Consider the following 12,373-nt stretch of genomic DNA (forward strand, 5'->3'; position numbering starts at 1 on the left):
ATTCTATACTCGACTTTGTGAGATGGTTGCAGTTCCATCTTAGTGAAATTTTTGTATCACTTTTGCTACAGTGTTTTGACTGATCAGTAAAGATTTACTTTATCTTCTTGCAGCCTTCACCTTTCTTGTGTAAAGAAATTAATTTTTTTTCTCTTGTTCTGTGACATTTCTCTTCCATGTGGTGCCATTGCTGAAAGTATGAAATGGGAGAGGGGTTTTCTTTGTTAAGTAATGCTCTTTTATAGTGAATGGTCTACTGGACACCTGTTTAGTGAATACTTAGACTTACTTGTGGTTGAATTCCAATTTTGTAGTCTGAACTTTAGATTTGCTCCTAAGACTTTCATTGGGGCGTACTCATTTTTGCCACAAGGTCATGAATGAATTTGTTAGGAAAATTACTATATTGGGGGTGCAAAATAATGTATCTTGCTTGCGATCATTGGCCTACATTTGTGGGAGTATTCTGTAGTATAGAATCCCAAAGAAAATGCTGATTCTGTAAATTAAAAAGTATCCTGAGAAATCTCTTGGGATGTACTAATTTATGCTACATGCTACACACTTTATAGATATATAATGCATATATTTCAAGGCAGTCCTTAGTAATCTTTAATAATAATAGTCATTCCCTTACAGTTATAGAAGTTTTAGTCAGAGAAATTATGCATCTACTATATAAAGATATGAAGACATTTTGGGTGTATAAAGGATGTTGTTTTAATAGCATTGCTCTATTGTGGATGACCACATTCTTAAAGAGAAATGACAGAAGCCTGACACACAGCTAAGCCTTTAATGAAACATGCTTAGATAGGGCCATTGTTAGGCACAAACACTCCTCTACGTGCAGGTTAAAAATTGTTTTCACGTTCAGGAAACCAGTCAGAATGACTGAGAAACCTGCCTGAGATGACAGAAGAACACTTTTATGTCTGGTGAGTCAGAATGAAGGCTGGTGGGTGTTAAGCTCTAAACGCAGAACATATTTAGATTTTTTTTGCAGCTACAGCTATTAAGTTGTAGCAGAGCATAAGTTTTAAGTTAGACGTTCCAGTGTTCTCCGCTAGTTGTTGGGGACGCATGTTCTTCTAAACTTTTTTGTTGAGATGATTTTTGTACATTTAATTATTTTAATAGCATACCGCTTTTGAAAAGTATTTATTTTTATTTTTTCATTATACTTTGCTTATATAGCGGTACCTTATTCCACAGCTCTTTGCATAAATATTTAAATATATGTAAAAAAAATACCCACTTTTAGTATTGTGGTTTGCCTCCACCCAAATATATTTTCATTTGCTAATGAAACAACCACTTTGTAGATATTGTTAGATACTCAATATATTTTACCAGAATATCTTCTATTTGATATATGTACTTTTAATCGAAGTACATTTGATCAGAGTATGAGGTAGTTATAACATTGATGAATGTAACACGCATCTCTATTTTCTTCATACAGGAAACCAGCTTACTCTATTCCTGCTCTGATTCCACTCCTGTGCTTATCCACTCCATTCTAAACCAGCAAGCAGTTAATCCTGAATGCTACATATGTCTTTTCAACATATGTAAGCTTATATCTGGTATACAGTTATTTTAACTTACTCTGCTTGTCCCCTTATGTTGTGAGGTCAAGAAACTTTTCAAAGTGATTTATGCTGCATGTAGGCCAGGACACTGGTTTGTCTGACTACATTTATTGTACCCTGCTGTCCTAGTTTAGTTTGATTGATTGTTAACCAGAAGAGTAGAGCCAAAAAAAGACATATCTAAGCCTTACCTACTATATCTTCAGATCTAGCTTGGGAGTCGCATTTATGCAGGGGGGGCATTTATGTACATTTAATCGAAGTACATTTGATCAAAGTATGAGGCAGTTATAACATGGCAGTTAGACAGGGCACGAGACAGGTAAGACACTTATATACATCTCACCGTTCTCTTGAAATGATTCACTTTATTTCATGTTAATAAAGCATAGGCAATGGCACGGGAGAAATGCAAAAAGATGGACGACAGCCGTTTCATGCAATGGGACCTGTTGAAGTGCATTGTGCACGAAACGGCTGTCGTCCGTCTTTTTGCATTTCTCCCGTGCCATTGCCTATGCTTTATTAACATGAAATAAAGTGAATCATTTCAAGAGAACGGTGAGTGCCATCCTGCTGTCTTTTTCTACTATGATAGTTCTTGTTTTTTCTTCACATGGATAGAGCACCCGTTCAGCAAGGGTTACAGGTGTCACACTAATAGCGTTTATAAGTGACTTTGCGGGTATTTCTTCCTCAGGGACAGTGCCGGATGTTTCTTTTTTCTTTGACTGACTATTTATATACATCTATTCCCTGTACATTTGGATTACAACAAATATATACCACCATATGCATTTGTATAATTTATATCCTGACAGCTGCATTCATACACATTCACCGCCCTGGCATTAATTCTTTACACTCCATACATATCGGCCCCTCACTCCTTTCCTCACCTATGTATAGCGCTCATGCTCTTTTCACATTGCACAGATCCATTCAGTCCCACCATTCAACATCAGAGACGCGCTCACAAATCACATAACCATCTGCCCCCTCTTTCTATCCCCCTTCTGCTAGTCGCAGGAGACATTGCTCCCAACCCCGGTCCACCATGTTATAGAAAGTCAAACCCCCCAACTGCTACACTCAGAAACCCCTCTAATCGTATTTATGTTCCCTGCATGCCTTCTGTCTCTCTTAATTGTGCCCTTTGGAATTCTCACTCAGTGTGTAATAAACTTTCCTTCATCCATGACTTCTTCCTTTCTGATTCTCTTAATCTTCTTGCTCTTACTGAAACCTGGATCCAGCAGTCAGACACCACCACTGCTGCTTCTCTTTCATATGGGGGGGCTACACTTTTATCATACCCCAAGATCAGACAATAGATGAAGGTGGAGGCGTTGGTCTGCTCCTATGTCACGTCGCCGTCAGACTTGGGGCCTGCTGTTCCGGTCGCAGCCACTAGGAGGCGCTGGACCGCCACCTCACCGTCAGACTCGGGGACGGCTGTTCTTGCCTCGGCCACTGGGAGGCGCCGTGGTTCTATTACGTTGCCGTCAGACTCATGGCCTATGGTCCCGGCTTTAGTCACTAGGAGGCGCCGGTCTGTCATGTCGCTGTTAGATTCGAGGCCTGCTGTTCCGGTCACGGCCACTAGGAGGCGCCGGACCGCCACTTCACCGTCAGACACGGGGACGGCTGTTCCTGCCTCGGCCACTGGGAGGCGCCGTGGTTCGTCCGTGAGTTATGGTGGTGACAGAGAAGGGGCTCCTGCACAGGCATCTGGTGGTCACAGGCTCCGCCCCTCTGTCAGTCGTCAGGGGGTTACTGCATCACCATCTAGCCTGGTCCTGGGGGCGGTCCTAATGACATCACCAGTCCAGGAACCTGTGAGGGATGACCTGATCCCTCAAATACCTGGGGACTGGTCTTGCAAGCCGCCGGATATATTCTTGGTTCCCCTGCGTGAATTACTACAACTAACTTTGACCTCAGCCTGGATTTCTGACTCTGCTTCTGCCTAATGATTTTGTACTTCTGCTGCCCTCCTGGTTTATGACTCTGACCTTGGCCTGGATTTCTGACTCTGCTTCTGCCTAACGATTTTGTACTTCTGCTGCCCTCCTGGTTTATGACTCTGACCTTGGCCTGGATTTCTGACTCTGCTTCTGCCTAATGATTTTGTACTTCTGCTGCCCTTCTGGTTTATGACTCTGACCTTGGCCTGGATTTCTGACACTGCTTCTGTCTGCTGTTTTTGTACCGTTGCTGCCCGACTGGTTTAGACTCGGATCCCACTAAATTTTTGGTCCTGTATTGGAACACCTCTCTGGTGACCGCCCTGCTCTGGTCCACTGCTCTTGTTCAGACAGCTACCTCCTGGGCTCTGCTATAAATCCAGATCCCTGTATAGGGGTAAAGGGTATCAGGGTTGCTTGGGGTGTTGTCTTACTGCAGGCCATACTCGCAGACGGACGTCACATCCTATCACCAAACTGTACCTTTCAGGTTATCCCTAAAGTACCCTCACTTGTCTTCCCTTCTTTTGAGGTCCATGCCGTCAGACTCTACACCCCCTTCTCCATGCGAGTGGCGGAGGTGTATCGTCCTCCCGGCCCCTCCCATCAGTTCCTGGATCACTTTGCCACCTGGCTTACACATTTTCTCTCCTGTGACACCCCTACCCTCATCATGGGCGATTTCAACATCCCCGTTGCTCTTCACCTCTCCCCATCTGCTACTCGCCTTTTATCTCTAACCTCCTCATTTGGCCTTTCGTTGCTAACTCTCCAATGCATGAAGCCAGAAACTCCCTCAACTTGGTCTTCTCTTGGCTTTGTGCAGTGGATGATTTCGCAAACTCCCCTCTCCCACTCTCTGACCACAGCCTTCTTTCATTCTCTATCAAGGACTGCCATCCCGCTCAGGTCACCCCCACTGTCCACACTTGTAGAAAGATACAGGCCATTAACACCCAGAAACTTATGAAGAAATTGCAGTAATCATTGGCCCCTATCTCCTCCCTCTCATGTCCTGATTCTGCACTGAAGCATTACAATGAAACACTTCAAGGTGCCCTTGATGAAATTTCACCTCCTAGACATAGAACAACACGACACAGATGGTGATAACCCTGGCACACCCTGCAAGCACGTTTCCTGCAGCGGTGCTCCAGGTGTGCCGAACGTCTGTGGAGAAAATCCAATCTACACGAAGATTTCATCCATTATAAGTTTATGCTTAGAACATACAACACTGCCCTTCACCTCTCCAAACAAACCTATTTCAACACCCTCATCACCTCACTATCCAATAACCCTAAACGTCTCTTGGACACGTTTCATTCCCTACTCAACCCAAGAGTGCAGGCCCCAACCACAGAGCTTCGAGCTGATTATCTGGCCAATTACTTCAAAGAAATAATTGACTATATCCGACAGGAAATTATCTCCCAATCACCTCATACCATGCATTTTCCTTCCTCCCCCACTGCATCTAGCTCACTCTCTGATTTTGAACCAGTCACAGAAGAAGAAGTTAGCAGGCTCCTTGCATCTTCTCGCCCGACTACTTGCACCAGTGACCCAATTCCGTCACAGCTCCTCCAGTCCCTTTCCCCTGCAGTCACCGCCCACCTGAAAAAAACATTTAACCTCTCTCTCTTCTGGTATCTTTCCCTCATTTAAGCATGCCATCATACATCCACTACTTAAAAAAAATCCCTCGACCAAAACTGTGCCGCTAACTATAGACCTGTCTCTAATCTTCCCTTCATCTCTAAACTCCTGGAACACCTGGTCCACTTCTGTTTTATCCGCTACCTCTCTGATAACTCTCTTCTCGACCCTCTCCAATCTGGTTTCCGCTCTTTACACTCTACTGAAACTACCCTCACTAAAGTCTCTAATGATCTACGAACACCTAAATCTAATGGTCATTACTCCATGCTAATTCTCTTGGATCTCTCTGCAGCATTCGACACTGTGGATCACCAGCTCCTCCTCACTATGCTCCGCTCCATCGGCATCAAGGACACTGTTCTCTCCTGGTTTTACTCCTATCTCTCTGACCATTCCTTTACTGTATCTTTTGCTGGCTACTCCTCCCCACATTTTCCACTTACTGTTGGGGTTCCTCAAGCATCAGTTCTAGGCCCCCTCTTCTTCTCTTTGTACACTGCCCCTATTGGTCAAACAATCAGTAGATTTGGTTTCCAGTACCATCTCTATGCTGACGACACCCAATTATATGCTTCTTCTCCTGACATCACGCCTGCCTTCTTAGAAAACACCAGCGATTGTCTAAACGCTGTGTCTAACATCATGTCCTCACTATATCTGAAACTGAACCTGTCAAAGACTGAACTCCTTGTGTTTCCTCCCTCTACTAGTGCACCTATGCCCGACATTGCCATTTCTGTGTGTGGTTCCATTAATACTCCACAGCAACATGCCTGCTGTCTTGGGGGTCTTACTTGTATCCGAGCTTTGATTCGCCCCCCCACATCCGATACTGTCTCGCTGTTGTTATCTGCACCTCAAAAACATTTCTAGAATTCGACCTTTTCTTACTTTTGACTCCGCAAAAACTCTTACTGTTTCTCTTATTCATTCTCGTCTGGACTATTGTAACTCTCTTCTAATCGGTCTCCCTCTTACCAAACTCTCCCCCCTCCAATCTGTCTTGAATACTGCAGCCAGGATAATATTCCTCGCCAATCGTTACACCGATGCTTCTACCTTGTGCCAGCCATTACACTGGCTACCCATCCACTCCAGAAACCAGTACAAACGTATTACCCTCACTCACAAAGCACTCCACGGCTCAGCACCACCCTACATCTCCTCCCTTGTCTCAGTCTACCACCCTACCCGTGCCCTCCATTCTGCTGATGACCTGATAATAATAATCAGAACCTCCCACTCCCGTCTCCAAGACTATACATGTGCTGCGCCAATACTTTGGAATGCACTTCCCAGGTCAATACGATTAGTCCCCAATCCCTACAATTTTAAGCGTGCCCTAAAAACACACTTATTCAGACTGGCCTACCGCTTCAACATATTAATCTAACTTTCCCTGTGTGGCACAGTAAAAAGTTTTACCATAACCTGGTTCCCCGCATCATGTTCTCACATGCTTTATGCATCTATTAGCCCTCTGTGTCTGTACTGTTACACACTTAACATTATGGCTGGTCCGAACAATGAAGGCAACTGTTACCACCCACCTTTCGTGTCTACCTTTTTTCCTCATAGATTGTAAGCTTAGGAGCAGGGCCCTCATTCCTCTTGGTATCTGTTATGATATATGTGATTATTGTTATGCTGTAATATCTATCATCTGTACAAGTCACCTCTGAAATGTAAAGTGCTGCGGAAAATGTGGGCACTATAGAAATAAAATTATTATTATGTTTAGATTAGGAGCCAAATTAGAGACAGTGATGATAAAGTCTGTAAAGCTCTATGGGATATGCCAGTGCTATATTAGAATAATAAATAAATGAATGTTAATTAAAACTTTGCCTTCTAAAAGACAAAAGATTTGGGACACAAAAATAAAGGTAAAGCAAAATAAGAAAAGCTTTAAAAACACCATTTGACACTACCGTTATAGTGCGCCTTCCATCTAATAAGTTTCTGGTGTTGTTTCAAACAATATGGAGAAGATTAGAGGCCACCAAATGTTATTTTTTTCTTTTGGTTTTACAAAATAATTACGGTATGTAGAAATGGCTGAATTAAAGGGCAATGTTTCTCCTTGTGAAAGGTTCCAAGCCAGCATAAGGAGACTTAAAGGCCATGTAATTCTCTGTTAATGTTAATAAGTAAATAGCCTCTTCAGAAAGGAAGAGGATTTGAAATATAGCACCACTTATTGGATGTAGCAATCCTAAAAAGTCAGAAGCGATACCTTAATGAGCCTTGCTACATGATGCACGAAGAGAAGCCAAACCAGACACTTTATAGTAGAAATGGTTGAAATTTAAGGTGTCTAATGTTTTTTTTAGGATAGACTTAAAGGGGAAGTTATGCTATATAGGCACTTAAAAAAGCAGTTAGTAAAGTCTCTAGTCTTTAGCAAAGACAGTTAAATAGATAGTAAGTTTTTATATATTACAATACCATGTAAGCTTATTCATTGTAGATTTTTGAACCAGAAAGGAAAATGTCATTATTATTACCTGGGGACAATAGCTGCCAGGTTGCTTTCTTACAGCGCTATGACAATACGCCTACATATGAAAGAATACTGTAAAGGATTGACATGAAAAAGACCACTTTTTCTCTAAGACCATTGTAACACACAAGGTGTTCCCTGTTTTTTTTTTCTCAAACCCTCCACTAATCCAGTGACTACTGTATGGATAAACGTGTCACTAGGGCTTATTTTTACAAAAACAGGAATGAAAGAAAAATAGTTTTAAGCCTTTTCACTGTAGAATTTTATTTGTTGCATATATAGCAAAAAAAAAACATATTCTGTAGGGTCACTGACCCCGGTGGGGCTCACAGTCAAAATTCTAAATATGTATTTGGAATGTGGGAGGAAACCATAATACCTGAAGAAAATCCACACAGATGTCCTTGGTAGGATTGGGACTCAGTACCCTTAACCACTGAGCCACCAAGCTGTAGAGTGGCATATTACAACTTTCTTTGTACTGGTGTACTTCCTTTATTAGATTATTTTGTATTAAGGGTATTACTAAAAATATTTATGTGAATAATGTTCCATGTGAATCCTGTATTGTTTAAGATTACTGTACTTGTATTTATTATGTATACCCCTCCTCACATGTAAAGCGCCATCGAATAAATGGCGTTTTAATAATAAATAATAATAATAATAATAATAATAATAATAATGTGAAAATATTCATTTACTCATTATAGTTAGCCTTATTACAAGTTTTTTTTGTAGGACTACACACAGTAGCATAGTACATAATGCCATTAACACATTTTTTGTGCTTCTCTTAGAAGAACTATACACGTTTCCAGGTACTCATCGGTAACTGTTCCTTCTGAACAAGCTGGAATTTGGAGGACAAGTCCCTGCAAGACAGGTAGCGTACTCGGAAGAAGAGTAGGCAGCAAATAATGGTGCTGAATAGTATGTCAGCAACATCTAATTCAGGAGAATTATGAAATAGAAGGCAAGGAGGAAATTAGAAAGTAAATAAAGATCGGAAGACGACCCAATGAAAATGAATTGGTAGCATAAATGTAGTCATAGGGTGTATGTGGGTCAGCAGTGTCAAGGTCAGTTGTCAGTCAGTTTTGTCAATAAATTAGATGCAATAGAAAAGATTGAATGGAATGCAAACTATGAAGGCATAACAGACCATATTCAGAGCACTTATCTGTAGTTCTTTTATCCAAAATCAGTGCTGGAATCTAGGGTCTCATTCACATTGTAAAGCTGCATTGGGGCATCTTTGCAACATGGAGTCATAAAGGAAATCTACCACCAGATTTTTGCCACCTAATCTGAGAGCAGCATAATGTAGAGACTTAGGCTACTTTCACACATCAGGTTTTCGGCGTCAGGCGCGATCCGGCGTCGTGCCGGAATGCCGGATCCGGCAAATGTTTTGTAAAACCTGAAGTGCCGGATCCGGTTTTCTGCCGGATCCGTCTTGTTCTTGACAGACAAAACCGGATCCGTCTCATCCGGTTCATCCGTTTTTCTATCCGTTTTTCTATCCGTTTTTCGACGGATTACGCCGGATCCGGTTTTTAAAATTGACCCTTGTGGCCTTCCGAACGGGATTGGCTACTGGAAAACTAGATATAGCATGTTCCTACAGCCCTTCTTTGACAGGTTGTAGAGAAGAAAGTGCAGGTTGGAGAGAAGAGCAAGTTACTGGCGAAGATGGATGTTGTCATTGGAAATATTACCACTAGAAGTTCTGTGACGGTTTCAGGGACAATTTTCCACTATACTTTATGTCACCTCAAGGCAGAGTACACTGGGATGACAGAGTGTGAGAGATTTTTGCCCTAAACTTGTGTACCTTCTGGACCAACAGTATATACCTTTGCCAACCAAAGTTGGCTATCTTGTCATGGTCTTACTATTTTTACCTTTAGGCCACAGGTGTGTACCTGGTTGTGTTTTATGCAAAGTATTTCACCTTTTAACAAAAGTTGTGTACATTGGTAGGAAATCACCAACAATAAACACAACTTTTTCGGTGAAATACTTTGCTTCAAACACAACCAGGAACACAACTGTGGCAAAAAGCTAAAATTTACCCACAGTTATACCTGGTTTTGAATACCTTTTTACCTTTGAAATACCCTGTATTTAACCTTTTTTTAAAACATAGTTCGCCGCAGAAAGAAATGACAGACAACCATTGTGAAACGATAATTTAACTTTTATTTAAATTTTTTTTTTTTTTGTAAAATGTTTTTAAAGTGCAAAAAACTTTTTTAATAAAGGTTTTAAACCCAATGGGCATTTTTATTACAAAAAACACACATTACAATTCTGTGTACTGTGGGGTGGAAATACTGCTGGAGGGGCTGCGGGACACTTCGACACTGGGTGTGTGGAGAGAGGACTGGGATCGTGGTGGGGAAGGAACAGTTAGAGGTGAAGGTGTGGAAAAAACTACAGAATGGGTGGACATGTGGGAAGCAGAAGAGGTGGTGGGTGGTGGAGTGGAGGGTTGGGCAGGGACTGTAGGAGCAGATGATGTTGATGGAAAGTTGTATGGGGAAGGAGTTTGGTACGGGGAAGGAGTTTGGTACGGGGAAGGAGTTTGGTACGGGGCAGGTTGCTGGAAGTGGGGAGATGACTGGTACTGGGGAGGTTGCTGGTACTGGGCAGGTTGCTGGTATGTAGTAGGAGGGGGAGGATGGAAAGTGGCTGGAGGGGGTGCAGATGTAATAGGAGGGGGAGGATGGAAAGTGGCTGGAGGGGGTGCAGGTGGAGGAACTACAGTGGTGGGAGGTTGAGGTTGGGAGGTAACCTGCTGTAGAGCACCGTGGCACGAATGCATTACATGCATCTGCTGGGTAGGAGATAGTGTTGCCATGCGCTCCACAACAGACCTGAAAAAGGTGTGGTTTGGCGAAGATCTTGCTTCTGAATGCATGGTTTGCAGAAGTGTCTTCACCTCCAGAATGCTGGAGTTGATCTGCTGAAAGCCTGCGGAGATTTGCTCTGACAAGACTTTTAGACAGTTCTGGAAAGATGCATTCAGATGCAATAACTCTTGCGCATAACTCTTTTCCTGACCCCTCTGCCGCTGCCGCCCAGTACCCGCAGGTGTACTAGAGGCGGCAGGGGCAGAAGGGTGGGGTAAAGGGAAAGCGATCTCCTCACCAGCAGCTTCATGTAATGTAGGCGGCCACGATGCTCCTGTGCTGGTGGATGGGACAGATGGGTCGAATGTGTGGGAAGGCTGGGAAGGTTCAGATGTACCGGGGCGGTCGAAGTGTCCCTCGGTGCCGGTCTCCTCAGGGATCGCCTCAGAAGGGTCCAATCGTGCAGGCTCCCGAGTGCTGCTCACCGTGCTGTGGAATAAAGAGAAAAAAAAACAATTAAAATACTGACATGGTATGGCCCTGGCTGAAAAAAAAAAGTTACATCTAACATTTTTTTTCACATGTGGTGTGTAATATTTACCTTCTGGTGAGCATTGTTTCCCGGAGGAACGACAGGGCTTGTGCGTACTTGTACTTGCTCCTGCGTCCTCCAGATCCACTCGGGGCCCGCATCTCTTTATTGAACTCCTTCTTGAAACGATCCCTCACAGACCGCCACCGATTCACAATTCTGTTCCCTGAAACGAGAAAGGAGTGGTTAGTATACAACATCAGTGTTTCACAAACTCCAGTCCTCATGGTCCCCAGGGGTCATGTTTTCAGGATTTCCATAGTAAATAGAAATCCTGAACACATGATCCGTGGGGACCACGAGGACTGTTGTTCGGGAAACACTGGTTTACATCAAGCAACCGTTACTGTATATACTTACGCTCTTTAATCTGGGCCCGAGCTTCGAGGTCCTCCCAGCGGCCCACAAGGAGAGAACAGATTTCCTCCCAGAGTCGTCGGGTAATGATCAGGTCAGCGTGGCGGCGGTCAGCCATATTCCAGAGCGGCTCCCTTTCTCTGACGAGATCGATGAGGCGGTCCACATCAATCCCTCCATCCTCACCGTCAGAGTCGGGAGCACGCTGTGAAGGCTGTTAAAGAAAAAGACAAAAATAACATAATTAGCCTCCACAAAAGAAATGAAATAAAAAGTGCAAAAAAACAAAGCAAAAATATTTATACTTACACGCTGGTGACCGCCGCGTTGCTGTCGCCGACGACCCTGGGAGGCACTGCGAGGACCTCTTGGCCGAGCACCAGATTGGGAAGACTAGAGAAGAAAACAAAAAATGTTATGTCTTTGGATGTAGGCATTTGTTTGCTGTGTGTGGTCTGCAGAACATTGTTTTCTATGTGTTGTGTGTAGTGTGATGTTGTGTTTCTGCGTTTGATGCAAAAAACTTACGAATTGTGAGCCCACTCCAGGTGTCTGTCCACCCCTTCCTTCTTCTTCTGGGAGCTCCTCTTCATCTTGTGATTCCTGTTTTGAAATAAAAGGCAATGAATAGACATATATTACAGAGATGATGGATTTTGGAAATAAAAACTTACCGTCAAACGCTGACGATGCGAGGGAGGGCTCCCAGAAGAAGATGTGCTGTCCTGTTGATGGCCAGACTCCATGGCTGTGGGTATTGCTGCTGCCAGTGATGCCATTTCTGCTGCTGCTGCTGCATCTCTTTGGCGGCTGTTGAATAAAGAGAAACAAAGGGC

General features: G+C 43.2%; 1 long non-coding RNA gene across 1 annotated transcript; it reads right to left on the minus strand.

The window, feature by feature from the left end:
• Positions 1-10,077: 10,077 nt before the first annotated feature.
• On the minus strand, positions 10,078-11,944 carry LOC141080860 (uncharacterized). The gene is made up of 3 exons (XR_012229167.1): positions 11,847-11,944; positions 11,541-11,751; positions 10,078-11,346 (listed from the first exon to the last, which is right to left on the minus strand). It is a non-coding gene; the product is annotated as an uncharacterized lncRNA (long non-coding RNA).
• Between the last annotated feature and the right edge of the window lie 429 nt (positions 11,945-12,373).

The sequence above is a fragment of the Dendrobates tinctorius genome, unplaced genomic scaffold (genome assembly GCF_039654945.1).
Source record: "Dendrobates tinctorius isolate UK_male_01 unplaced genomic scaffold, ASM3965494v1 ptg000004l, whole genome shotgun sequence".
Taxonomy (NCBI): Eukaryota; Metazoa; Chordata; class Amphibia; order Anura; family Dendrobatidae; genus Dendrobates; species Dendrobates tinctorius.